Source organism: Idiotropiscis lumnitzeri, chromosome 5, assembly GCF_059441095.1.
Source record: "Idiotropiscis lumnitzeri isolate Australia: NSW breed Sydney's pygmy pipehorse chromosome 5, RoL_Ilum_1.0, whole genome shotgun sequence".
Classification (NCBI taxonomy): domain Eukaryota; kingdom Metazoa; phylum Chordata; class Actinopteri; order Syngnathiformes; family Syngnathidae; genus Idiotropiscis; species Idiotropiscis lumnitzeri.
Window position 1 is genome coordinate 15,625,997 of NC_142395.1, and position 27,860 is coordinate 15,653,856.

The 27,860-nt window shown below is 40.0% G+C and overlaps 1 protein-coding gene across 4 annotated transcripts in view; it reads right to left on the bottom strand.

Moving 5' to 3' along the window:
- chst8 (carbohydrate (N-acetylgalactosamine 4-0) sulfotransferase 8) overlaps positions 1-27,604 on the bottom strand; it is a 158,560-nt gene extending 130,956 nt beyond the window's left edge. For 2 of the 4 annotated variants that reach the window (XM_088297061.1, XM_088297058.1), the window contains exons 1-2: positions 26,950-27,604; positions 25,520-25,584 (exon numbers count right to left, since the gene is read on the bottom strand). The gene's annotated coding sequence lies outside the window, so the exon portion shown is untranslated. Of the gene's footprint in view, positions 1-880; positions 1,172-25,519; positions 25,585-26,949 lie in introns of those variants that run through there. The other 2 variants (XM_088297059.1, XM_088297060.1) reach the window with 2 other exon arrangements.
- Between the last annotated feature and the right edge of the window lie 256 nt (positions 27,605-27,860).

The window sequence follows — 27,860 nt, forward strand, 5'->3', positions numbered from 1 at the left end:
CGTTGATGTGTCTTGAACGGTGGCGGTGAGTCGGTTGTCTTGGTGATCAAAGGCCTAACCTGGCAGGTTTTAAGCTATGAAATAAGTATAGTCATACTTTAGATGGTTTTAGAAAGCTAATAAATTTAGCTCGAAGGTCGAACATCATTTGGCAACACAGTTTTTGGACATCTGGCTAGATGAGCATGATTGATCAAGGATTTTGTCAATCATCTTGGTGCTTATTTGCATTATCATAACATCTCAAAACAAGAGAGGCATAGTGGAGTTCTTTGATGAGGTAATAGTTCTCAAGCCCAAATACGGTGCCTGATCTGTCTGCAGTTAAAGAAAAAAAATATCACACGACTAAATATTTTCACTCAGTTAATTCACTTTTATTTATTCAAAGATTAATTTGCATATCTTGCAAAGCTAAATTCAAACACTGTCCCATATTAGCTGTAAATCTTTAGCACATCATCTCGGAACAAAATACCCTGCTTGCGTTACCATTGGGCGTTGCAAACCAACACTGCTGGAGTGTGGTGCTTACAACTAAATGTACTGGAGAAGTTTTGAGAATTGTTTCTAAGAAAAATTCATGTAACGATGAATCCATTTTGATCGTATTCGAGGATCAAAGAAAGCTGATAGAAGTCTTTGATTGAAAATACACTTCATATTTGTTTCATCCCACATTCCAAAAACATGCATGGCAAGTTGATTAGACACTCTAAATTGCCTCTAGGTATGAAGTGTGATTGCGGATGTTTGTTCGTCAGCACCCCCCCGCAATCCTTGTGAGGAGAAGCGGTACGGAAAATGGATGGATGGAGGTTTCAAGTTTTCTTTTATTCAGGCAAAAACCTTTTTCTGATGGAGTGCAAAAAAAACTCACCTCGCAGACAGTATGGGCGGTCGTGTCAGCCTTCGTCAAAGCTGTCACACTTCCCGTGTGACGTGTCTTGATATGACTGAGCATGACGGGGAACCTTCAAAATAAGGTTCCCGACCCGATCAAAACTGCGTTCCGTCCCGCCGCCGTCGTTGAACGATGGTGTGCCAGAATCCATATAATGTACCACGAGGAAGCATCAAATATACACAGTAATAAAATCACGGCAAAAACTCGGACAACAACTCGCGCACCCAAAAGACTGTATAACACATGGCATCAACATGCCAAATTGCATGCAGTATATCAGCGGTGCCCAATCACCACAGGTGAAAGAAAAAAAGCCTTTTTTTCAAAGTGGGTGTATTTCATGTCGTCATTTCCTAACTTTCTCCAGAATGAATAGATAAAAAAGAAAATAACTAATTTCAGTTTACTGATCAAAAAATATCTAAACTGAGCTTGTTTGTGAAAAATGGGCCATCTTGGGTCCTCTCCTCAAAAAAATATAAAATACATAACTTCAGGTTGTTGTTGAAAAATGGACCATATGATCCGATTAAACAAAAGCCTAATTCTAAATATTTGGTGGATAATTCTAATTGCTTCTCCCTTGACGGGGCGATTCCAGCTCAATGAAGCGTTTCCCCTGTAAGTTGCACCCCGAGCGAAACCAGTGAATACTATCAACTTGATTCTCGTTTAATTAAAGTGAACGTCGATTCTCCCTGTGCAGATGTATTCAGTCGGTGTGCAATTAACAGCGGCACATCACACCTGAGTGACGCTTTGAAGCCACGACGACTTCCGAGTTGACCTGAACACAATGTTACGTGATTAACACCAAGTCCTAAGTGTCCTGCCACCTTTCAAGTGTGGTGATGCACATCCCATTTTTGTTCTAGTCATGACCACACTTTCTGTTCCTGTGAAATCGTAAGAAAGAAGTATCAGCAACAGAATCGTGTCGCAAGTACTCGCATATCAGTTCAGCCCCTTGACGCCGACGATTGCTTGAAAAGATTTGCAATTAGGCTTAAAGTTTGTCATTTCTACAAATGGGGCGCACAATTATCGCGTGTATAGCTGTATACAGTGTGCATGGATTGAATGAATAGAATAGAGTTCTTGCTGACTTGAATATTACTCTTTTCCCCTCAGAGCTTTGGCTGAGCTCAACAAAGCAAACAAACAAAAAAGCTTGTTTAATCATTAATTACGGTGTAATACTCATGGGAACATTCCATATTTGGCCTTAAAACAAGTTGCATATCATACGTAGCACTTCCACTCCCTCTTAGAGCTTCGATGACATTTTTTAGCTTAAACATTGATGCCTGCCATGCTCACCCAATGTTAGAAAACGTATGCAAAAAAAAAAAAAAAATACTTTATAATTTAGCCCCACCCACCTCGCTGCTTCCAACTGTGGATTATTTGAATTTCATTATTATAAGAGACCTGGAATGGATTGAAATGGCTGATTACTTGAAAATTTGGGATTCCTAGAAACATTTCCGTGTGTTCGGTTATGATTGACATGTTGACCGAAATTCACGTCGATTGATCGGTGAAACTTACGTATTCGACAGGGATGGGCATCGTAAAAACGTTTTTGTGATGCAGTGACGAAGGTATTTTCACACGCCTCTCGTGTTCGGGTCTGATATTTTTTATATATGATCATTCCAATTTGGAAGCCACCACTGGAAAATATGCTTCTTTAGTTAGCTGATCACTGCTATCGTGTGAATACGATACGATGATGTGACTATAGCGATAAGTGGATTTGGATGAGACATTGCATGACATTTTGCTTGTTACTTTTATATGCCTTGCTGAAGTTTTACATTACATATCAAGGGCTTAGGGCCATATCCTCCCATTCACGCTGAAGTAAATTTTGATGTGCCAGGCTTGCACACTTTCCGAGTTGTGGAGTTGACATTTGGAAATTAGACGATTTTAGAAGACGACGACTTTGTCATTGTACATTGCTCAACGAAATTCCGTTCAGTACACCTCAGACCCTTGACCTACAAACAATGGAGAGATAAACGGACAATATAGAGGATATTAATAAAAAAATTAAAAAAACACAGTGCTGTAAAACACAAGACCACATTGGTGACGTTTACATGGATACATTAATTCAGATTAAAAGTCTGAAATGCTTCATGTACATGTACACACCCCATCTGGAATATTCTCACCCGATCAATCCAATTGCGATGAATGGGCTGGTTCATATCGATTGACAATCCAATCGGTGTGCATGAAAACACTTTCGTAACAAACCGTCTTAACCGCGCGGAGGTTATAACCCAATGATACAGCGCAAATGGCAGAAATATGCAAAATAACGTTAAAAGTAGAAACGGACATAGCGATGTGTTGTTGACATGGAAGTCACGACTACTTCTACTAATTTTGGTGTAATTGGTTCATGTGTACATTTCAAAATGATTTCGAAAAATGAAGTCGGAATCGGATCAATATTTTCATTCTCCATGAAAACAGTGCATCAGACCATGACTTTTAATTTCAATTTTGTCCATGTAAACGTAGCCAATGTCAGAGTAGTGTCTGTCTATACAAAATGTTGATTTGTACATAACTGAAATAAGTAAATAAAGGCAACAGATAAACCAATGTATCACTTTTTTTTAAATTAACTTGTGTTGCCGATCCAGAAATTGTCGCCAGTGCTAATCTACAAAGGCGACTTGGGAGAATGTTTGGAGTCGGGGCATAGAAAAAGCAAGTGAGCCAGCCATTAATTATCCGCATTGCCAAGCAACCGCTTGCGGTGTCGCGCCACTAACAGATTTCACCACCGTCATAGAGCAAATAAAAACATTCCAGATTCCAAACTGCTACCTCGGCATCGCCACTATAACGATGACTGCAAGCTGCCAGAATGAGTCAGCACCCGCATTGTCACCGGGCCATCACCTTTAAGAGGCACTATAGCCGCTGGAGTGCCGAAGCGAAAAGATGCTTCCGAACGATTCTTGTTGATTAACCGATTCTAATAATTGAGTTCACTTAAAAGAACTGTCACGCCCATCACTGGAGTGAAGACAGTACATGTGGTGTTGTTTGCAGCTCTGCCTCATTGAACTCGAACATTTAAAATCTCCCGGCATGTAGTGATGGGAAAATGAAGCTTCTAATTTGCTTCATGAACCAGTTGTTGTATTTTTGAGTCCTGTAGATGGCACTGTTGGTTTCAATAAAGGTTTTAGCAAAATGCAAGTCAGTGCCATCTCCCGGAGTCCAAAAATACTACAACTGGTTCATGAAGGAGATTTGAAGCTTCATTTACCCATCACTACCGGCATGCTCAACATGTGGATACTCTTGTTGTCAGATCACAGGAATAATATCCCATTGATGATGTGCTGCTTTTCATGACTTGACTTGATCTTAGAAAGAAGTACAAATATGACATAAAGTCATCTGCTGGCGTCACTGGATCCTCTCTGAACTCCAGCCGTGACGTTACACACTACATTAAAATACGGTAGTTCCTCGCTTGTACCGTCAAGTGCCGGCGGGTCCAATAGATCGCAATCAACATGAAAAGAACGAATGGACTATTTACCCCCGGCGAGACAGTCGAGGAGCGCAGCATCCCTCGAGGTTTGAGGGTGCACTAAGAGCTGCTTCCTCTGCAATAATTCATGAAGTCAGCAGCGATAAATCCTGCACCATTTTGTCTATACTACAAATTACAAACACAGCCACACCAAATCCCTCAAGAACGAACTTTATTACAGCCACTCGAATGATGCCGTCATTTATCCACAGTATAATAGTCGATAGATGGATGAAAAATGCGAGTCCAGCAGTCATCACTGTGCAATTTCTAGCAATTAATTAAAAATTGTGTTGACAAGCGTGGATGTGTTCCTCCCCTCCCTCAACACAATTTCAATGATGAGTTCCTGGTGCTTTGCTGCTGCTTTTAAAACTCCCACAACAGGGAATGCACATTGCAGCATTCCGAAACCACGAGAGGATCCAAAAAATGGAATAAACATAAAGTCCCTATTAAGCCACTACTTTAGCACTCAGTGACTCTTCAGAATGTGGTTCATTGCTACCAACTTTAACACAAGCCATCATTGCCGTACTTCTTAAGAAGGATAAAGAGCGGACTTTGTGTGCTCCTCATCGATAATTACCTCTCTCCATGCTGACGCGAAGGTGTCGGCTAAAGTATTTGCATCTCTTTTCTTTTGGAGACAGTTCTCCCTTTCATTATATCCAAAGAGCAAAATGGCTTAATAAAAGGGACATCAGCTGTTTTTCAATACCCTTGCTTTTTTTTTTTTTTTTAAATATAATTTACTCTAAACACTCAGCTGACCTACCAGAGATTGTGATTTTGTTGCATGCTGAAAAAGCTTTCAATAGAGTGGCGTGGGAGTATTTATATGCAGTTTTGTTGGTGGTTTTGTAGACAAGTATATTTATTTGATTCATATCCTTAAGCCAGTGTTCACACTAATGATACCTTTTCAATTTAATTCGTTAAGTTTGAACTATTTGGGTATCAGCGTGACACAGTCTCTGTCCAACCTTTCATCTGCTAATTTCACTCCCCTTAGCTCAAAGGTTCCATCTGATATTCACAGGTGGATAAACATTCCCTGTGTTTAAAAAATAAATAGTTTACTATTGCAGTATTACTTAACTGGGAATGCCTGATATTTGGGGAGTTGTTGACTATCTGTGGAACTGCAAACAAACGCACTTGAAAATACTAGTATTAAAAAGACGCAGGATTGTACCATGTTTAAGGACCGGTACATCGCGCAACTCTGTTGAGAGGAAAAAACAAGCTTCAATGATGACCACACTTTGCATGGACAGGCTGCATTTGTGTCCTTCTACAAAACTGAACATGAAAAAAATGTAATGAAGACATAGTTCAAAGACCATAAAAACGGAAGTGAAAAATTTAAACAACTTAGAGGTGTCGTAGCACTTACAAACAAAATTACAACCACTTTAGATGACAAATGCATTCAACCAAAGCCAAAAAGCAAAAATAAAAATACATAGAAAGATATATTTTTGGGAGTGTTTATTTTTTTGTTTGTTTTTTTTTTGCACACAGTGCCGTGTAACATGCTCTCACTATTGAGTCAGTGAGTGTATCTGCAATCATATGCTAAAATATGAATGATAAAAAATAATAAATCAGTATATTGCAACAGTTGAAATTATGCTCGATAGACAGAAGCCTGTGGTGTTGTTCGCTTTAAGAGCAGTTAAAAAGGAAAAACTCAAAACGCCGTCTGGGGAAAAATGAGAAACCTTGAGAAGGGACCACAGATGGGTGAATTGATCAATCGTAATCATCTATTGCCGCCGATGGCCTGGAGGGGTAATACATCTTACGCTGGAGCAGAACCTCCGCAGGAGTTGGGCCTCAAAACACACAGCCACACACAAGGCCATTTATGCAATGGGGATATTACCGATGAGCTCAGTGTTGCAGCCAATGTTACATTGCATAGACCTTACATTGGTTAACCGCAAATTTTAATCAGAGCGCTTTACATGTTACGTATTTTAACACCGATTAAAAAAAATACGTCTTTACTTTTTTTCTAGCCAATTAGGTTTTGGAGATATTTTCAGTTTCAAGTTTGACCTTTTTTTGCGGTGCGTTGTGATTTAGAGGGAAAACAAAATTCACTCATTACTGAACATTTAATTAATAAATATTACTCAATGTATTACTATATTACAGTACATTACCATTATACGATCATTATTATTATAAAAACCTGATGTTCTAGAAAAAAAATCAAGGCCAGATTCTGAATCAGTGTCAAAAATAATTTCTAGAGAAAATTTACTTCCATCTCTGAATACAAAATTCCATTAAAAAAAAAAAAAAGCTGTGTTATCAATACTAATTGTGTATCACGCAGAGGTGATATATTGTGTTTGTAAAACACAGAGTAATGCCCACAGTACATTGTTTTTTTTTATCATTTTCCAACTTCTTAAATGTGGACGAAAATTTGCCATATTTTCAAATTGCATTAAAAATATTAACTTTTCAAATGCTGTAAGAAAAAAAAAGTCACCATGACAAAAGTTTAGTATCCCTTCAAGTCGCCTCAGATCGTAAACACATTTTTGTAATTTTGTAAATAACGGCCTCTGCATTGTTGCAAATGGTGCGTTTATGCACCCTTGAATGTCCCAACATCAAGCCATTTATATGGAGAAAAAAAAATATGAAGCACTGAAACGCAGCATTTTTGAAGCAATCCAGAACCCCCCAAAAAAGCATGAAACCACTGAGGGATAAAGGTACTAGAAAAAAAAATGCCGTTTGAACTGTTTTGCGCAGCAGAGCACAGAGGGTGGGATTGAAAAATAAACAAGAATGCTTTCCCCAACAACAAATATTGATTTGTACAGTCAGGTACTTGTGTGGTGTTTGCATCTCTGCCCAAACATAACACAACACAGGGTTTGGACTCCAATGGAAGGGATACTTTGAGACCAAACTCCCTCTGATGCGCTAAACTGCACGTCTGAATCATCCAGTGCGAGCGCCATCTGTCACATCAACACGTCAGCCTCCGCGGGCTCGTCTGGTTCTGTGTAAACAAAGCCAACAGTGACCTATCGTAGCATCGGCACCGGCGGAACAGCGAGAGAGCGTGGAGGAAGCGGCATTGATGCGGATTAACGTCAGCGCCCGGATACAAAATCAATACACCTTTAAAGTTTGGAATGATGGGAAACAAACAAACGCATGCAGACAGCCAATACAAACAGTGTGAGAACAACCTGATGAAATAGAAAGTGGTCAGCAACTTGGAAACTTGTGTTTGACTTGTGTTCCATTTTGAACATTTCCTTCCAACAATCTACATTTTTGGGTTTGGTTTTATTTTGGCAATTTAAAACAATTCACAGGTGTCCAAAAGGTTTCTTAACACATTTTTAACGACTAATATTTTCATCAAAATACCCCAGAATGATTTTCGCAACTTGGATTTTTGTTTGAGGCTTGTTGAAATTACCCAGTTTTGAGGTGGCAGACACACGTCATGGAAATATGTCACAGCTCACCTCAAGTCCAAGTCTGGCTTTCATTATCATTGAGACATTTCTAGAAGAATTAGAATTAGAATTAGAAATCCCTTTATTGTCATTGTACTCAAGTGTGGCAACGAGATTAGAGGGCTCCCCTCTCCAGTGCAATACAACAATAATACAGACAAATATATAAATTAGATAAATAAGAGAGAAGAAGCAGCCCAAGCCAAGAAATACAATAAATAATCAAGGATTGTAGAGGTCGAATTTTCTCACCAAGACACCAAATGGATAGTAGTGTTTTTGGTTGAAGTAACGTTCTAGTAGTAGTTGAGGTGGTGGTAATAGTAGGGTTGTGATTGTTGTGGTAGGGACAAAGGACGGACTGGAAAAATAGAGTAAAGTGCCCATCTCTGCTAATAGAGATAATAGTAGTTGTGGTACGAATCCTACTTGTAGAGTAGTACAAGTAGAAGTTCCGATAGTAGTAGAGGTAGCACTTGCTGAAGTAATTATAGTAGGAGTCGAAGTAGAATTAACTCATTTAATTTCACTAGAGGAAACCCCTCAATCCCAGCGTTTTTCTGGATTTGGACTGATTTTGTGAGGCCAACAGAATATTCTGTTCTAATGCTATACAAACACGGAGCTATGACGCAAAAAAAAACAAAAGCTAAGACGTATTAATACGTCTTTGGGAGGCAGTAGACTAAGTTTTTGAAAAGGTATATATATGTATGTCTTATGGATTGAATGAGTTAATCGTGATAGTGGTAGGGGGAGTAGGAGTAGTACGTAGTAGTACTCATCCGGCTGCGACTAGTATGTTTGTGATTGCATCGTGCAGGTGTATCTTGCGATCTGTGAGCGATAGCACAATCACCATTCGATCACTCATTTTTGCAGCTGAAGTTGCCCAACAGGTGGGTGACAGTCCGTAACCACGGCAACAAAGCCCTCCCGGCTTTAAACAAGCGCTGACAGTTAATCCAGCCAGCACATGTTGTGGCAATAAATGTTCTATCCAAAACGTCAGTTCAAGTTAATTTATTTTTCTGCCATTTTTTCAAATAATATGAATTATTATTGTAGTCATCCTGATGAGACCGGTTCAAAGAATGTTTCCAGCAGGTACTTGTGTATGCTGCGGGGATGCGCAGGTGCCCTTTATCCCTCCTGGATGCCCTTTTCTGCCACATCAAATATCAAGCTTCTATTCCCACACTTCACAGCTCTGATGGTTTTGATGCATGTGCATGAAAACCAGTGTGAAGAACATTCACGCTGCGGTGTTGTTGCGCGTTACCATCCCGCCTTGAACACAGCTATAACTCACAGTAACCTCATAAAATGGAAGATGCGTGTCACACGAAGCCTTCAGCTGGGAAAAGACTTAATACGACCCCGGTGCTTGTTAAGAAATAATTGCGGTGGCATTTCAGCTTTTTATTTTTATTTTTTTAAATTAAATGGGGTACTGTGACAACAGATCTACTTTATATTTATTTTGCTTCGCTCCCTCAAATCAATTTTAGTGTAATTCCCTCGCAACGATCAACACAGTTGAAAAAAATTTAACAAATGCATGCAGATAAAGGGGCTTTAAAAATGCCACTTGATGTAAATAAATGCATGAAGGAGGGAAGAAAACCATGATGCGGTTACAGCACATGGCTTTCATAAATGAAATAAAAAATATTATGCTTCACCCCCCCTACAATACGAAACCAACCGTTGCCATGTGTCTTGATTAGAGTTCTCTGACAAAAGTCACTCACGAAAAAACAGCACACATAATATCCACCTGTCACACAAATGACTGATTTGGGGGTGAGGTTCTGATTTACGAGACAGCTTTTTTTTTTTTTTAAACACAAGAGTTAGAGTACTTGCAGTTTAAGTTCACAATCCCGACCCAAGTCTAAGCTATCAAAAAGTCATTTTTACAGATTACTGACATCAGGCGGATACATTTACGCGCATCCTCACGCAAGTCCAAATTGATCAATCCTATGCATGGCAATGTTCGTGTGCACGCTTGATGAGGCCCCAGGTGAGGACCTGTCTTGTGAGATTTCATCAGAGCCGACTGAATTGAGACTAAAATCCTTCCATTTTTTTCAACCATGAATCAGCAAAAAGCTTCTGGAGAGGGTCCCTTGATACTCCGGATTGACGCGCTCTCTGGTGAAAGAAAATGACTTAAAAACTCAAAAACGGAGGATCAAACTTTTTCATGCCAAATCAATTTTGTGCTCGCGGCATTGCAAGTTTGAACTTGAACCGCTGAGAAGAAGAAGAAGCTAGGCCAAATTAAAGTCTCCAAGGTCAGGCGGCTCGTGCCTTCAAGAGCGGCTGGGAGCCGCTTCCAATGAGAGCCACACAACCAGAGTGAAAGTCAAGATCAGGTGGAAATACAAGGCAGAGGTAAAGTGTGACAATAAAACCTCATTAGGGTGATTACTTTGACTTGAATGCGCCGCAGATGCAACTCTCTTCACATCTGAATGGGCTGATGAAATAAATGCTACCTTCCATGCACTCACATGGCATCAGTCACCAGCGTTACTTTTTGAAATTGGAAACATTCTTGACCTTTGTCATGGAATTTGCTATTTGTGATCAGATCATCTAGGATGCGGCTCATCGCTCAAGGTCATTTTATCTGTAGCTGTCAACAAATTTTTGGAAATTTTGAAATTCCGATTTTAAATGGAAAATTAAGTCAGCTGTGTTCACGCCCACACCGGCGCAATATCTGTATAACTACCGAAAGAAAGTCTAGCCTGCGCCTGCACAGATTTAGACCGTACCTTGTGCCAAACTTGCGTTGGTACAACTTTACTTCATGCTCAAAATATATTTTTCGTGGAACATTATGAACGTTTCTATATTCTATAACTTGTCCTGAATAATACAACTTGATTAGCGTCTAATGTCCTTTTTCAACCATTTCTCACGGAACATTATGACTTTATCAGAAAAATGGACTTTTCCCTCAACATATTAACTCTAACCGCAAGACTGATTTTTTTTCCATTTTCACATAAGATTATGAATATTCTTGAAAAAAAAACACCTTAACATCATATAATCAGAATAGTTTGTGTTGTTGCACTTGAATGGTCTTGTTCTCGAGACCACGCGGCGAGTGCTGTCAATCCGCGTGTGTTGGTAATTTGGCAGACACTTGATAACCGGCATATTTAAAAAGGGTGTTCTGAACACTGCTGATTTGATTTGTAGAAAAAATGGCAACTTAAATTTGTAACAAAACCAGAAAGGGAATAATATTACTTTACGGTAAATCAAAGTATGTCTTGGCTGACCAAGATTTCTCGATGCATTAGAGTTGTTGGGTGTAAACTAGGGTTGGGAGAGTACCGATGCCAGGTATCAGTATTGTACGATTATTTTGAGGTATCGGGTCCTCATGGAAGCTGCCGATTCCATCTCCCACTCCCCGGGGCAAAAAAGAATGTCTGACATTGAAGTCCTCCTCTTCATGAGTCATCATCATCATCATCATTTGCGCCAGAAAAAAATGGTCTTTTGTTTTTTTGTTTTTTTTGTCATTGTATTAAATGAAATTCTCTAAAGTACTAGCGGTATCAGTACTCGGTATACGCAAAAAGTGAATATTCTAATGTCATCGGTAAGTATGTTATGATAGCTAACGTTTATTAGCTGCTGAACCGTTAATAAGCTGTGGCTGTTCTTCTAACATGTTACAACATAGAAACGTTCTAGTACAGCATTGACAACCTATTTGATTGATACTTAATTAAAGTGACGGAAACTTCTATCCTTGTCACTAATTGTGTTAAATGATGCAGAAGGCCGTCCGGGGCACTAACTTCACTGCCACTCAGAAATGATGCAGCCAATGAGGATACAATCCTCCGAACGGTTTGTGCCCAAAACCACACAAGACAGGCAGCACAAACAAGAAATCGCAATCAAAAATCAGGTCAAGCAACGAGAAAGCTGTGATCGAGAGCAAAGTTCTGATCCATGAGACAGAAAAAGGAAAACTGCAAACAAAAGTGACAAACATTTTAATCATGGGTATTTAAAGATGATTTTTTTTTTTTGCTCGGGTTAGATTATACCTCTCAAACTTGTAAGAAGAAAATTTTTCTCACAATATTCTGATTCTTCTCTTGATCCAATATAAGAAATATGACACACTTACAACTTTGAAATTACGCATAATTATACCAGAATGTTTTTTTTTTCACTCTGTAGCATCTCATTCAATCATCTCATTACAAAGTCAAGCCATGTGAAGCGCAAACAAAATGATCCCTAAAAACGTTCAACATGATCAAACCAAGTCAGAAATGGCTCACTTTTGCCATCACCCCCGACAGACTGAAATCATCTGTCAACCATTGAATGAATTCGGCTGACATTTTTACGGACATGCCAGCACCGCCTAATGACTTTGACTGGACCGCTTCTACCTCTAGCGCCACCCGCAGGTTCACATTTGTGCTGCTGCATTAAATGTCTCCACTCTTTAATGCCATGGCATTTTGAAGAGAGGCCATGGCAGGACGACTAATAACTTTGATACTCTCTAAAGGTGCGCTGGGGGGGGGGGGGGGCGCAACATGGTCACATTATCACTTTTTTTCCCCGACTTTTCTGCTCCTGCTTCAGTCGTGAAGCATAAAACGGAACACTGGCGCTCGAAATCTGGCTGACTTGGAAAACCATTTGTCGCAAATATTAAAAGAAGCCAACAACGTGAGACAAAGGCTGAAAACTGACCATGGCTAGAGTTATTCAACTTAAAAAGTCCACATTTTTACGCAATTATCCCTACCTGAAGGGCAAAAAAATGTATCTATCCATACAGAAAAATTTGCAAGCTCAAATGAAGGCAAACATTCAGGCTGGTGCGACAATATTAGGACTTTCTTTCATTATATTATGACTAGACATGTAACAAGATGTTATGGCTACTCTTGCGTGAAGAAAAGGAAAAGAAAGCGACTCACTAAATAGCAAGCACCCACGGGGATATTTTCTCTTTCAACAAAAGGGTTTCTCTTTACAAAACGTCTCCCTGGTTGACAACAAAACAAAGAAGCAAATAAATAACTAATTTAGCTATTGATCATCTTGACTTTAGTGAACCAGTGTTTAGTGATTGACAAACTACCTCAATCCCTACGCCAACACACAAAAACACACACCAAGCCATTTTCAACACTTTCGCTTGATCATTAATCCGTAAAAAATGACAATAATACAATGGACAGACCAATTGTGTACATTTGTGGAAAAAGAAATATGAAAGGCACAAAATTGTGACATATACATGAGACAATTTAGGCTCAGACTAACCTACTACATAGTTAATCTTTTTCTAAACGTGAAAAATTATGTACACTGCCAACCCAAACCCCGAAAATATGATTGGCCAGATAATCTATTTTGGCGTATTTTCCGATTTTTACAGGATTTTTTTTTACCCCTATTCTCCATAGAGAATATTCATGTTCATGTTCATGATGTGGCATGAACACATCACAAAGGATAAAGTCTCCTTCCACTTTTTTTTCTTTTTTTTTTATAAAAAAGACATCATAGCGTACAACTATAGTTTGTGAACTTCAAAGACAATTTATCCTTCAAACAAGAACTATAAAGTAATTTGTAAACATCAAATGATATTTGAGCCTTCAATGAGATGATGTAAATAAAGATATTTTCAGCCTTCAACGTACATGTTTTCCAAGGTTATTATTTGTCTTCAACCTAATCGACATGTTTTTGTAAACAGACAATTTAGTCTTACAAAAGCTACAGTGCATATTTCCGTGAAAATTTCTTTTAAAATTATTTTTGTCTTTTCAAACCTGCCATAAAAAGAATCTATGGGAACATGCAAAAACATTTAGAGCATCAAGAAAGCGGCATGTTTTCAGTTATTTCAATCTTCACTCCGGCCAAATGAAAAGACGACCTCCATCGTCCAAAAAAATGTATAACCTGTTGCTTTCAAATCCTCATTGAAGCCTGCACAGACCACCGTCATCGTGCATTTCAACTGCACAAACGAGCTAAGACCTTGACCACATCAAAGAGTCCAGCTGGAGTGAGGGGGCAGCCGAGGGTAGAGGGGACATTCTCCGAGTTCGGCCTCCTGGTTTGTAATGCACTCGTCTGAAGGGGGTGAAAATCCTTTAATCTTTGGCCGCCACGTACATTTTTAATAAGATTATGCACACGCTGTGCTATTTCCCAGGTAAGAGGCCGTGCTTCGCCTGCAGGGTCAAATAGGGCAGCCGTTGCATGTAATTAAATGTGCTCAATGACAGACTAATTGAATGAGTGCCGCTCCCCGCGTCTGTAGGCTGTTTAATCACGCAGAGAGGCGGATAACAAAAAGACTTATTTTTTCCCCCCTTTCGCGCCGGGAGTGTAATTATGACAGCGCACTCATTGATCACTTGACAGCAAATATTAAATAACAATCAAGGTGTTTGTATTGACTTGTAATGGAGGAGACTAAATGAGCGATGACTGAAAATACATGATTATTATAACCAACGTGATCCATTGTGAGATAATTATCGTATGAATCACAATTACATGCTTCAGTGTTCTGCGGAAAGCAACACTTGCAGTAAGTGCGGGGGTGACACATTGCTCTAATAGCTGGACTGATGTTACTGAGGTTAGGCCAGATTGAAGATTTGGATGAGATCATTCATTCATTATTGTCAAGACCTTACTTAGTTGAGTCCATATGAGGTCCATTTTTTTTAACCTTGTATGACCATTTATTTCAAAATGTGTAGGGATAACCCACGTGAGACATTTGCTGCATGAATCATCTTTTTATTATGTTTGGTTGTTTTTAGCGCCTAAGTAATAGTGGCTATATTAGAATTAGAATTAGAAATCCCTTTATTGTCATTGTACTCAAGTGTGCAACGAGATTAGAGATATGATGGTTATGTTAGCTTTTCTTTTCACTTTTATGGCTTTTAATATTAAAATGTGATCAAATGGACTGAAATTGTTTTCAAAATCCATATTAAATAATTCAGCATTATTTCATGTTCAATGTAAGATATTACAAATTTAAAATGTTCTCGTTTGCTTTTACTCAAAACAGAAGGTCCTCCCACCCCATATATTTTTTTTGAAAATAAATGTTATATTTTTGGTGTGATTTTGACAAACAAGTGTTGGTAAAAATAAAACTAAGGTTTTTCCATCAGCAATAACTATTAACTTTATGTACATTTCCTGAAACGCTTGATAGGGTAGCCTTAGTTCATATGAATAAAAAAAAAAACAACAATAATATATATAGGAATATGCACGAGATGACCGTAGTTCTAAGTTGCAATACCACCAATCACCTTTAGATGGTAGACATGTCTTGCACTTAATGTTGGTTTCTTGTTCAACAGTTTTGTGCCATCCTTGAATGGTAATTTTAATGTAAGTGAGCACTTTCCATTTGAAAAAAAAATACAGTATGCTATTATTTTGTTGTCTGCTTCTAACCCTTTGTTGTTTGCAGAGCATCGTGAATCGTTTCGTACGCATACATTATGTCCATTTTTAAAATAACATTTTTGTCATCCATCTGGTTAGGAAATTTGTGGTCCTGTGTGGCCCCCCTAGTTGCACTAATGAAAAATTGTGCACCCCAAAATTTCAGTTACCGTTCCCTGGAGTAAATTAGCACAGCAAGATTAGTTGTTTACCTTTTTAAATTATGTCAAAGTTCTAAATCCTCGGTTTTCAGATGATCAAATGTGTGCTTTCCATAGCTCACCGTGAAAGCTATCTTCTTTAAAGCAGAACTAGATATTCAAGTTTCCACACCCTGCTGCAATGAGACACTCTTAAATGGTCTGTCTAAAGCCTGGTTCCAAAAACTGGCTGTCAAGTTGGACATTAGAAAAATAAAAAATAAAAAAATCCCCTCCTTTCTCACTGTGACATACACACACATAAAGCCAACAAGAAGGTCCTCTCACGCTGCGCCGATCCATACATTGCCTGTTGCATGCCCATTATAAAAAAAAGAGAGAAAAAAAATCTAATGAAAAATATTACCTTGCTCCTCAGCCTTTTCTAAGTGATGTGCACTCACTGACAGCTGACAACAAGGCACTCTAAAGTGGCCACACCTGCCACGAGCTGATTGTCAAGTATCATAAACATTCCCCACCCTCATCATTCTTCCATCTTTCTGTGTGATGTGCACATCCTCACAGTTGACAACGAGGCGCTTTAAAGCGATCGCATCATAGCTAGCTATAGCGAGCTAACTGCATAATAATAATAATAATGATAATTTGCCCTTTATTAGTCCCACAATGGGGTAATTCGAGATTTGAACCCAGGCCTCCTGGGGAGACTGGGTCCTGAACGCGGCGCCTTAGACCACTCGGCCATCCTGGCAGCCGAGCCATGAGACAATTGTGAGCAAAGTTCTTATACAGTTGGGGAAACAGCGGCTCACACCAGGGCCAAGGTGCAACACTGCACGCATGTTTTTGTTAGTTGAAAATTTAGAGAACTTGTTTTTCTGCATGATTTCCGGAGTAAGCGCAGAATAATAAGTCTGACTGTTGATGGGAGAGACGGCGTCACCGTCATGACAAACATGCTTCTGGGCTGCCTGCCATCCCTCGCATGAGACATTTTCTACTGTATCTCTAGTGTATGTGTGCATGTATTTATTATTCAGGCTTGACGGAGTTAGTCTGTCTCTCTTCCTGTCACTCGGTGGGTGTCGCACACTTTGTCTGCGCTCCATCATCCGTCCGTCGCTTCCTCTGCTGCCTCCCGGCGAACAAGACAACCTTTTCCCTCTCCCTCTAATCCTCGCGGGGAAAGTGACTCACAAGTTACAGCGCTCCTCGCTTTAATGCACTTTAATAGCATTAATGTCTGATTTGGCCTCTTCAGCGGCAATAAACTCCGCTCGCATCTTCTGAAAAGCCGGTTAGGAGCCATTGTTGGTGGATAGTGTGCCAAAACGCAAAGACGACTAATCTCCTTTTTTTTGTTTATCAAAGCAAACACTGGCACCTGCCTGATGTATTGTGGCGTGATGTAAGCAGGCTATTTGGCGATGGAGGGATCATGGTAAATGATAATAAAAAAGGAAGAATAAAAACAATTGTGACATGCTGGACTGATTTGCTTGTTGACTGTTCAGTCTCAAGTTGTTGTGTGTTCTTAAATGCAGGAAGCCCTTGAATGTCTCGGCAATAAAGGATGGATTTTTTCTTCAGTAACTGATCATTAATTGTTTTTTTCGTTGCTTGGTTAGTTAGTTAGTTTATAAGTTGGTTGATTTTTAATTGGTCAATTGAGTTAAAGTTGCATCCCGGTTGGTTGGTCTTGTTTTTTAGAAAGCTGGTTGATATTTGGTGCCAGTTGGTAGTTATGGGGTCGGTTAGGTGTCTTTTTGGTTCTTTGGTTGCTTTAGACTCCAGTCTAAGTTTTTCCTCGGTGGTTGTCATTGTAAGGTTGGTTGGAATTTTGTTGGTCAGTTATTGTTTTTACTTGATTGCTTGGTTTGAGGGTGGCACGGTGGGCGACTGGTAAGCACGATGGCCTCACAGTGTGCAGAGGTCATGGGTTCGGCCTTCCTGTGTGGAGTTTTCATGTTCTCCCCGTGCCTGCGTGGGAATTCTTCGGGTACTCCAGTTAACTCCTTCATTCCAAAAACATGCATGGTAGATTATTGAACACTCGAAATTGCCCCCAGGTGTGAGTTTTGAGCGAGGATGGTTATTCGTCTACGTGTGCCCTGCAATTGGCTGGTGCGGAGAAGCAGAACAGATAATGGATGGATGGTTGGTTTGATGGTTGTTTTTGAAGAATAACTTTTTATAATCATAATCATCATTTTTTTACTGCAGTCATTATTTAGCAGGTTGACGCAGAGGACATTTGTACTTTTAAGCTTGGCAGGTTTTTGTTTGTCTGGCCCAGTTTGTGTTGGACTTCACACTTTAAAGGGGAAGTCAAGTCAAAAACTTTCTTCACCATAGTGTGTTATTTGCAGCCCCTCCAGTCTATTTTTGATTAATATTCCATTTATGGAAGATGACTTAAGCAGCCACCCATTTTTATGCTTCTCAGGGGATTGCCATTTTTTGCCCACTAAAAATGACATTACAATGCCAGAAAACAGGTGAGCTGTGGAGGTCCTTACCTGAGCCCTTAAGACCGTATCTCACTGAGCGACGAGGGTTGCCGATTGTTTGGGCAAAATGTGGATTTTCTTCAGTGTCCTTTCAAGGTTGCAGATGTTCATCAGATGTGTGGCAACAGTTTTGACGTCGCAAACCGCTTTTTGGAACAGTTTCTGATTCAGTCATCTTCCACAAACACAGTTTTAATCAAAATAGAACGTATTGTAAAGAACGTTCTTGCCTAGACTTCCCCTTTAAGGATTATTAAGTGGATTTGGAAAAAGAACCCATATTTGCGCATATTGAAATGAAAACCATACCATCCCTGTAGCTCTTTCAAGGTCAGCTGAGGAACAACAGGGGTGTAGGTGAGACTCTCCCAAACCGCGGGAGGAAAGAGAATCCTCCTGGTGAATTATTCAGCGGGTCTCCCGCACCCTAAATAACAGGCGGCTGGCTTTGTTTGACATCCTGAATGAATAATTAAGGCGTGACCTTTTGTTCTCATTAGAGGTGATGGGTTGACAGCGTCGTACTTTGCGACTGGGGCGAGCTTGACCAGCCCAGATGAACCGAGTGTTTGTTGGATTTAATAAATAAATAAATAAATAAACTAATTCCAAGGCAGGTGGAGCGATGCGAAGAAACACAACAGTGCATGTCCCTGAGCGATGTTCTGGCACTGACGCTTCCTACTGTTTACTGTTCCTAAAGCTCAGCTCCCACAGCAACTCTTGTGCAGCACTTCCATCTTCCAGAATAATTCTTCCGTGCACATCACGCGCACATTCCGATCATGCAAACACTACCACAGAGACATATTGACGCTAACAAACCATAAATATGCGTCTGTCTCAAATGTGGGAGACAAATATGCAAAGTCATCGACGACCCGTTTTTGTTTCCTGAATACTTTTTTTTTCTTTTGCAAGTAAAAGTAAGAAATATGGTGGCTATCGAGGTAATGACATGGAAAATACTTTGTTTCTTATACTTAACAAGATGAACGTAGGTTGTTGGATATCTTTTTAACTGGATTTTTTTTTTAATGAATGGTGGGTTGCTTAGTTTGTTGATTTGTTTTTAGTTGTTTTTTATTCTTTTAGTTGTTTGGTTCGTTAAGTTTGTTTGTTTTTTGTTGCTTGAGATTTTTGTTTGGTGGCTTATTTCATTATTTTATTGCTTGTTATCTGTTAGTTCTTACATTGTTTGTTTTTGAGTCAGTAGTTTGCTTGGATAATTGGTTTGGGATTTTTTTTTTTGGCGGGGGGGTAGCTGTTTTTCTAATTGTTTGGGATTCCAGTCGCTTGGCTGTTTTTTTAGCTGTTTGATTACTTTAATTGTTTTCAGGTTACTTGGTTGTTTTCCGGTTTCAACCAGCCATTATCTGTTCCGCTTCTCCTCACAAGGGTCACGGGTGTGCTGCAGCCCATCCCAACTGTCTTTGGGCAGTAGGCAGGGGTACACCCTGAACTGGTTGGCAGCCAATTGCAGGGCACACAGAGATGAACAACCATCCACACTCACAACCACACTTAGGGAAAATTTAGGGTTCGATTGACGGACCATGCACGTTTTTAGAATGTGGGAGGAAACCAGAGTACCCGGAGAAAAGCCACGCAGGTACGAGAAGAACATGCAAATTTCACACAGGAGCCGGAATCGAACCCGCGACCTCTGCACTATGAGGCCATTGTGCTGCCAGTTTTTCAATTGCTTGATTAATTATTTTGTTGTTGTTTTCTTGAGTTGTTTAGTTATTCAGTTTTTATTTTTGGGAGATTCTTTTATGTTTGTCTTTTTCATAGCTGGTTGATCATGTGAGTTTTGACAGTGAAATACAGTGAGATACAGCATATTGGATTCAATCCATCCATTATCCGAGCCGCTTCTCCTCACGAGGGTCACGGGCGTGCTGGAGCCTATCCAAAAAAATAAACCTGATTTTTACTCATTGCTTTTTTTTTCTTTTAAAACAAAAGGGAACAGTGTCCAAAACGATGACATGACTGCAGTCATCAGCAGAGATCTTTCACTGGCGTTGTTTGGCGGCAAGGCCGAGCTTGCGCTGAACTTCTCATGTTAGCGATGAAATCAGAGCTGCATCACAACTCTGGTGTCTTGCCGAGCACAGATTCAGTCGCAGAAAAAAGCGAGAGCGAGGCTGCTGGAAACAGACCGTATTTATAGCTGAGGATAGGAATAATTCATTACGATCAAAGTGCAGATCATGCTCCGCTCCATCAGCGGGATGAAAAGAGCACTCCTCCTTTCTTCCTGCTCTCCTGCGGCTCCCAACATAGAAACAAGGCGGCAAAGTTTCTCTACAGGCACAGAGTTTGTCATCAGGTGTTCTGCTATAAATATATATAACATAAAAGCTATCCAGCATGGATCATCCTTATCAGAGCCAATGTCAAATTCGAAGTGGAATAACGTGTGCCTGAAGTTACGTGATTGTAAAGCGCAGAGACAGCAACATGATCTCGGATGAATTTAGTTGGAAATTAAAAAAAAAAAAAAAACACTATTATCTTCACAACGATCATCACCATATGTGCCAGTGTATGCTGAGCAAAAACACATTTTGACACCATGCATTGCCAACATGGCGGGTCTTGGTGTAACACGTTTCTCAATTATGGTGGGCACATTGCATTAAATCATCGAATTTTGCCACAAGACAAAATAGGGCGAACCCTCACTATTCTATCACGACCGATCCCTGAGATAAAGCAGAAAATTGTAAATAATTCATATCCTCCGCACAGACATCCTTTAAGAGTGAATCCAAAAAAAAAGCAGCAAACCACTTAAAACACTGAGGATCACAAACGACCACATAAAAATTTCATTTGAACTGATATTTTTTATGGTCTGTCACAACACCGACAAAGAATAATTAGCAAAGCATCAACCCATGCATCGAAAGCCATTTTACATAAACGACCGTATACAATTGTTCAATTATTCAACACCATCTAACCACCTTCCCATGAGTCTCATCAATAGTCATAGTTAGCATAGTAGCCGAAATAACACACTCAAACTAAATAACTTGACAACACACATGGGCAAACAAGTGGGTCAAGCACTTTACACAAATGGCATAAAGTCTTTGATCTCACTTTTTGGCATTTAAACTAACAAGAAAGTAGATGACAGGGGCTCACCACCAACAAAACAGGGCATCCCACACAATTACAAACTTTAATAACAACAACAAAACCACAACGCAAAAGTAAGGCTTTTATTGATTCGACTTGAGGACAAAAACGGATTTTCAGTGAACAATGAAGGATAGTTTACCCCACAAAAAAATGCAATTTTGTGGCCATTTCAAATCCATGATGGCTCATGCCGCAACAACCTCTGCAAACATCTCTGCTACAACTGCAACACATTCCGTAAAAACGGTGAACACACGACACGGAAAATATTTGCTTGGTGTTTAAGAAATTTCGCCGCAAAAAAAAATATGGCGTGACTTTAATTTAATACCACTTGAAATCGAACGCATTTGTGTGGTGATAGTAATCGTTCAGTTGCAGAGATAATTTGTGATGCAAAGTCAACTTATTTGCCATCCCCATGAAATGAGATCGAGGAGTGATTGGTGCTAACGTTTGTCCCTCATCCCACTGGTGGGAGGGGCTAACGTAAAAAACGGAGGACCTAGGAAGTGGCAAATGAGATGAGCCCTCCACAAAGTTAGCGCGACCTTCTGCCAAGCATTCCATCAAGACGGTGCACGAAATGTGACATTTCCATTCTATATTTAAGCCTAATATCAAAGCAGAACGTATTACGGTAATTTTCAAATTTCTTTTTTTCTTCAACCTGTTTACACTTTAGTGTCCCGCGAGGTTTATATTATGTAAAGACACTTGTTTAGAATACAACTCTTGGATATTTAAAAAAAAATAACAATATTGCAACTTAATTACAAAATGCATGGAGAAACGATGTACAGTTTATTAGTCCGTGCATAAAATTACCTTTCTAGTAGGACTCACACACACACGCACACACACGCCCTTGCATCTTTCACACACACATCTATCTCTCCCGCTTTCATTTTGTGCATCCTCCTTCGATGCAGACACACAAGCACCTTCATCTTCTTTTTCATTTCTTCTCCCTCCCACACTTTCTTTGCTGCTCCCACTATTTACACACACACGCACACACGTGCTCACGCACACACAGGCGCCTGTTATTCATCCCCCCCCTTTCCGCCGCATGCCCAGTCACCCCCGCCATGCATGGTGAGGTGGGCAGCATTCGTAATTATTCAAAATACATATTTAATTACTTTTGCAGTGTTTTATTTAATTATATTTAACTTGCAGGGAAATAAGAAGAAAAAAAAGGATTAATACATGATGAGGGGTAGACCTTGGCCAAGGGCAAAAAACATAAAACATGCTATTTTTGCACAATGTTAAACAGCTCTGCTCCGCCTTTCCACTGAGAAAGCATAATTCAGCTTATAACTTGAAATGGCTCATTATCATTATTATTATTAGTAATAGTATGCGTGGTTAGCACAACCGACTCACGGTTCAGCGGTTGGGGGCTTGAATCTGGGCTACGGCCTTCTTGTCTTGAGTTTGGATGTTTTCCTTGTGCTTGCTTTTGTTTTATGTGAGTATTCCAGCTTCCTTTCACATTCCCCGAAACAAAACACGTATATGAGGTTGAAGACTCTAAATTGGTGTGAATGTGAGTGAAGTCTGGCTCATCTATGTAACCTGCGATTGGCTTTTAGTCATGTCTAATTTTATCCACTCCAATGTCCAATCAATATAATATCTTGTTTTACTGCTTTTGTATCTGTAATTCCAATTAAATCCAATTTCATTTACATGGCGCCAAATCACAAAAGAAGTTATCTCAGCATCATTTCAGACTCAGAATACACGCTTCTCTAATTAAAAGATGAACTGAACCCCACTTCGCAACCGAGGCAAGGACAAATTTTGAAGTTTTGGGAGTGAAGCGCTCTCAGAGGTTGGAGGGATACCGGGAGTTACGTTATAATGGTTCTTGGTCGTTTGATATACTGTCCGTCAGCAGAAGGATTTGGAATTCAATTCTAAACGTTATAGGAAGCCAGCGGAGGGAGCCGAGAGCTCCGGAGATATGAATTCATAGTCGCCTCGTTGTGATTATCTCTGTGTTTCTCCGTAATTATATAATTACCATAATACATACTCTTGTCGTACTTCTTCACATTGTGCTCATTTATTTTGTTTGTTTTTCTCATGCCGCCTTGCTAACTAAACAGTTTTTTGTCAATTTGGATTGATCCTGGATCCTAATTCCACGAGTCAGAATCAATGTTGTAAAGTTTCATATGGATGCAATCTTTGATTCCAGTATTTACAAACTAAGAGCAATCTGACAAGTACGCTTTAAACCATTAGTAGCGCTTTAAGATTGACAATAATGTGAAAGATTGACAATAGCATCTGTCATATATATATATATATATATATACACATATATATATATATATATATATATATATATATATATATATATATATATATGTTACACAAGGTCTTTATTGTGTCTCCTTTGTAACATTTTATCCGTGTTTCACTGACCACAACTCATATGAAACAAGCCAGCCAATCGCACGTCTTGTGACAATACCACACCTCATTATCACTCCCGTTCTCTTGCCACAATTCTTTCTTTCATTCCGGATATCAGATGACCTCAAATGGCAAAAACATTGTAGCCAAGTGTTGGGTCAACAAGGTTTTCTTTCTTCTAGTCATCCCCGTTTTAAAAGCCATCAATCAGGATTTGTTTGCACCACTTAGCAACAGGAAGCTGTTTATTTCCTGCGGGCAACAAGTTGCTCACTCATCCAAGCGGAGAAACAAAACTGCCAAGCCTTATGTCATCCTGTATGCTCGCCTTTAAATTTGAATTGTTATTTGCGTCTTTAGCAAACCAACCGAGTCTGCCTCTCACGTTCTTCGATCCTGCCCGCCTTCCCCGGACGTCCAGCTCTGCTTGGACCGCTCCCTTCCTGCAGCAACTAAAAGGGACCATCTGAGTGGCGCCATTGAATGTCATGTCAGTGGAGGGTGGCTTTGGTGTGGGGATCTCTCTCTGTCTTAATAACACCTGCGTGCCGCCTCCCGCTGCATGTGAGATGATGCTCATCGCCATTCGAGCCACACGTAGAGCAAATCTTAACGCGTTTGTGCAATGGCAGAAGGTATGAACGTAAAAGGAAAATTTGGAGGGGGGGTATTTTTTATAAGACGCAAGTGGAGCAGTCTGACTAAATCCAGCAGATGGCGGCCTGCTCTAAAAAGCCATTTTCATAGATGGCACATGCTAAAATACTAGCGTATTGCTATCTAGCTATTTGCCAATTTGGCAGACTCATCTGAACTATGCTGGGCATTCCGGAGAAGCAAGGGTGTGTTCTTGAAGTAACATTTTCAATAAAAACCTCAATATATGTTGGGTTTTTTTCCCGTGAAAATTATATTAGCTCGTATTTTCTATTTTATCAATTAGTTTAGGAGAAAACAATACAAAATTAAGGCGTTTGAAAACGCCTCCTGTTAATGAGCATTATGGTCGCGCCCCCTTCCCCTCCCTCCATGTCTTGGTGGGAGCCATCTTGATTCTTTCCAACCAGCCAATCGGAACACTTCCAAGGCATCATGTGACATAAAAAGATTCTGGCAATTGGGTGAAATAAAATGTTCGTTATTTTTTTTACATGACCGGACATATTGTAGTTGGGATGGCTAATTTTTTGGGTACTTTAAATGAAAAATCAGAACTATCCATGTAAAATGTATAGAAAAATAACATTTAAAAAATAAGAATGAAATATTTCTTAAAACAGATCATTTATAGCATGTATTTGTGGGAGAACCCATCAATTTCTCATATTTTTTAATAGAACCATTTTGATTAAAAATGGTTCATTTTAAAGGAATACACTAAATACAAAAATAATGCTGCCAAAGAGAATATGGAATTGCATTTGTTGGCATGCATGACATCATGTAAGCAACAGCAATAAGTGCCAGCACCCAAAAAAGGTTATGGTCCACTGATTTATATGATTAAGTCAGCACAATAATTTTGCTGCATTGCTATCCCAATGGAAGGCAAATCACAACATTGGTCTCTTAAATTCATCTCCAGGTTTCTCTGCAGAAACCAGGATTTCATTCGCTGCAAAATTCTCTACAAAGCCTCCCAAGAAAAAAATAGGAGCCCACATAATGGACAACTAAATCAATACATTAGTGTTTTTCCACCCCCAACCCAATTTGGATGACACTCAAGCAAAACTTTTTGCACCTGAAAAAAAAATCGAATCACACTCACTCACCACTGTTGAAGATGTTTCATGGGCGTATATTTGCAAACTCTGAAGCCAAAAAGTGGAGATGCCCACTGCAAATCAAGAGGATTCACATTAATGATTTGCTCGCTTATGAGAAAATCGCGGAGGGCTCGCCGTGTTTTTCTTTTCCAAACGAGCACACGTGACGCAGCGCACAAACAGCTCAAAGGCCACTAAATGATGTCTGATTTCGAGTCGGCCACGAAAGAAAGCATCACGTTTCATTAAAGAAACGTGGAAGCAAAGAAAAAAAAAATAGTTTTCAAAATTGGTTGGGTTAAGTGAACACTTACACTGCTAAATGATTTTTGCAAACTATGAATGAAGTCAAAATACTGTGTGTGGGGGCGAAAAAACGTGTAATGTTATGTGAGAAAACTTTTTTCTCGAGTAACAACTGAATATAACAAGGCAAAATCATTACTTCCAAGTGGTCGTTTACTGAGAATATTTGAATTGCCATTACTAGAATAAAATCGTACATAATCCAAATTGTATTTTAAGTGAAACTAAATATTCCAATTAAGTAGTTATTTTTATAAGCGTCAGAATACCATGTTAGGTGAACAAAGTGGAACTGGCCGGAAAAAAATAATTATGAGAATCAAGTCAAATATCCCATCTCGAAAATGCTGTTTTACTACATAACATTTTTAGATGGAATATTTGATATTACAAGTGCCGCTGACTTCTTGCCTGTGAAAGACACCCTGCTCTCAATGGGCTTGTATTTGGAAAGATTAAAATATGAAACTAAATTGGAAAAGGGACTTTGGATAAAGTTGTCATATTACAAGAGTTGACTTGTAATTTCCCGTGGATGAAGTCATTACAAGCATTACAAGATGAAGTCGCCAATTTTCAAGAATGACGAGGGGAGGGTATCACAACGTTGCATAAAAAGGTGTAATTGAACGAAAGTGAGTTTCAAATATTGCAAAAAAATAAATCAAACACACATATCACAAAGGTAAAGACATTGCAATATTCTTGTGAGGAAAGCTATGAGAGCGCACCCGACTTGAGTCTTGTAATATGCAGCAACTTTATTCACATATTACGGCGTTTGTACATATTTCACTTCGACTGTTCTCAGGAAGCTACTTTTTAAAACAAGCTTTCAAACCAAATGCAATAAAATGCAACAAGAAGCTTGACTTCAGAACACGAAATTCTCAACAGCTCCAAGACATCATCAACAGGCTGTCCCTGACATATGGTCGGGGACGTGGGGGGTGGGGTGGGGCGGTCAACACCCCTGCACACATGCACTGGAATATCCCCACTCAAATACAAAGAAACTGCGTATAAACCCACGCGCGGGAAGATGGGAAGAGCAAGATGAGAGTGTAACATGAGCCAGCATGTAATAGGAGACAAAGCAGAACTCCCATGGCTTTGAGCGCAGCTTTTACCTTTGCAAGACTCCCGACGACCACACAGCCCGCGAGACGCCGGCGGGGTGTGCACGGCGCGCCCAACGCCTCCTCACGAGTTGGTCAGCACCGCTAGTTTCCGCGTTCAGCACCACGGAGAGCGCGCGGACACGCTGCAAACACCGCCACGCCAGGGTGCGGAACTCAAGTTTGACGCCGCCTCAGAGCCGCTGTGGCCGGGGAGAGCATGCCTGCCTCCTCGGAAAAGGAGAGGCACGGAGGGAGGAAGCGAGAGAGGGAGGGAAGGAGCCAATCGCGATGCAATTCGCAAGCTGCGCAGCGCCGGAGAGTCTCCAAGGACCAGCGTGACGCGTGTGTGTGCTTGCATCTATGTGCGTGCGCGTGGATCTCCTGGCGTGCACGTCTGCAGCAGGAAAGACACTTTTCTTTCTTTCCCTCAAATCTACGTCCGACTTATTCTTCTTCTTCCGGCAGCGGTACACATCGTCGACTTGCTTCTTTTGTCATCAAGATCTCAACGCGTACGTTTGTCCGGTCAGAAAAAAAAGAAAAGTGGAGCAATCCAAGGGGAGCAATTAAAAGAAAAACGACTAAAAGGAAGGAGAGAGAGATGACAGGATAGCGTGGGGATGATGCGTGATGCTGCTTGCAGCCTGCACACGAGCTGCAGTCCTAACACACAGCAGAGGCGGCGTTGAGTTGAAAACGTGCACACCCTTGCACGCACGCGTATGCGTAAGTGTGGTGCAACTTTTTGGAAACACTTTTAATCACCCCTCTACAAAAAGGGGGAAAATTTGCAACAATTTGCTTTAAAGTGAAAAATCAATGGAAGCGAGTGGGAATTACAAAAGCCAGCCTCTGGTCATCAATCAAATGGACACACACGCACACCCAAACGGCAAAGTCGCTCATTCTTGCTGTGATTT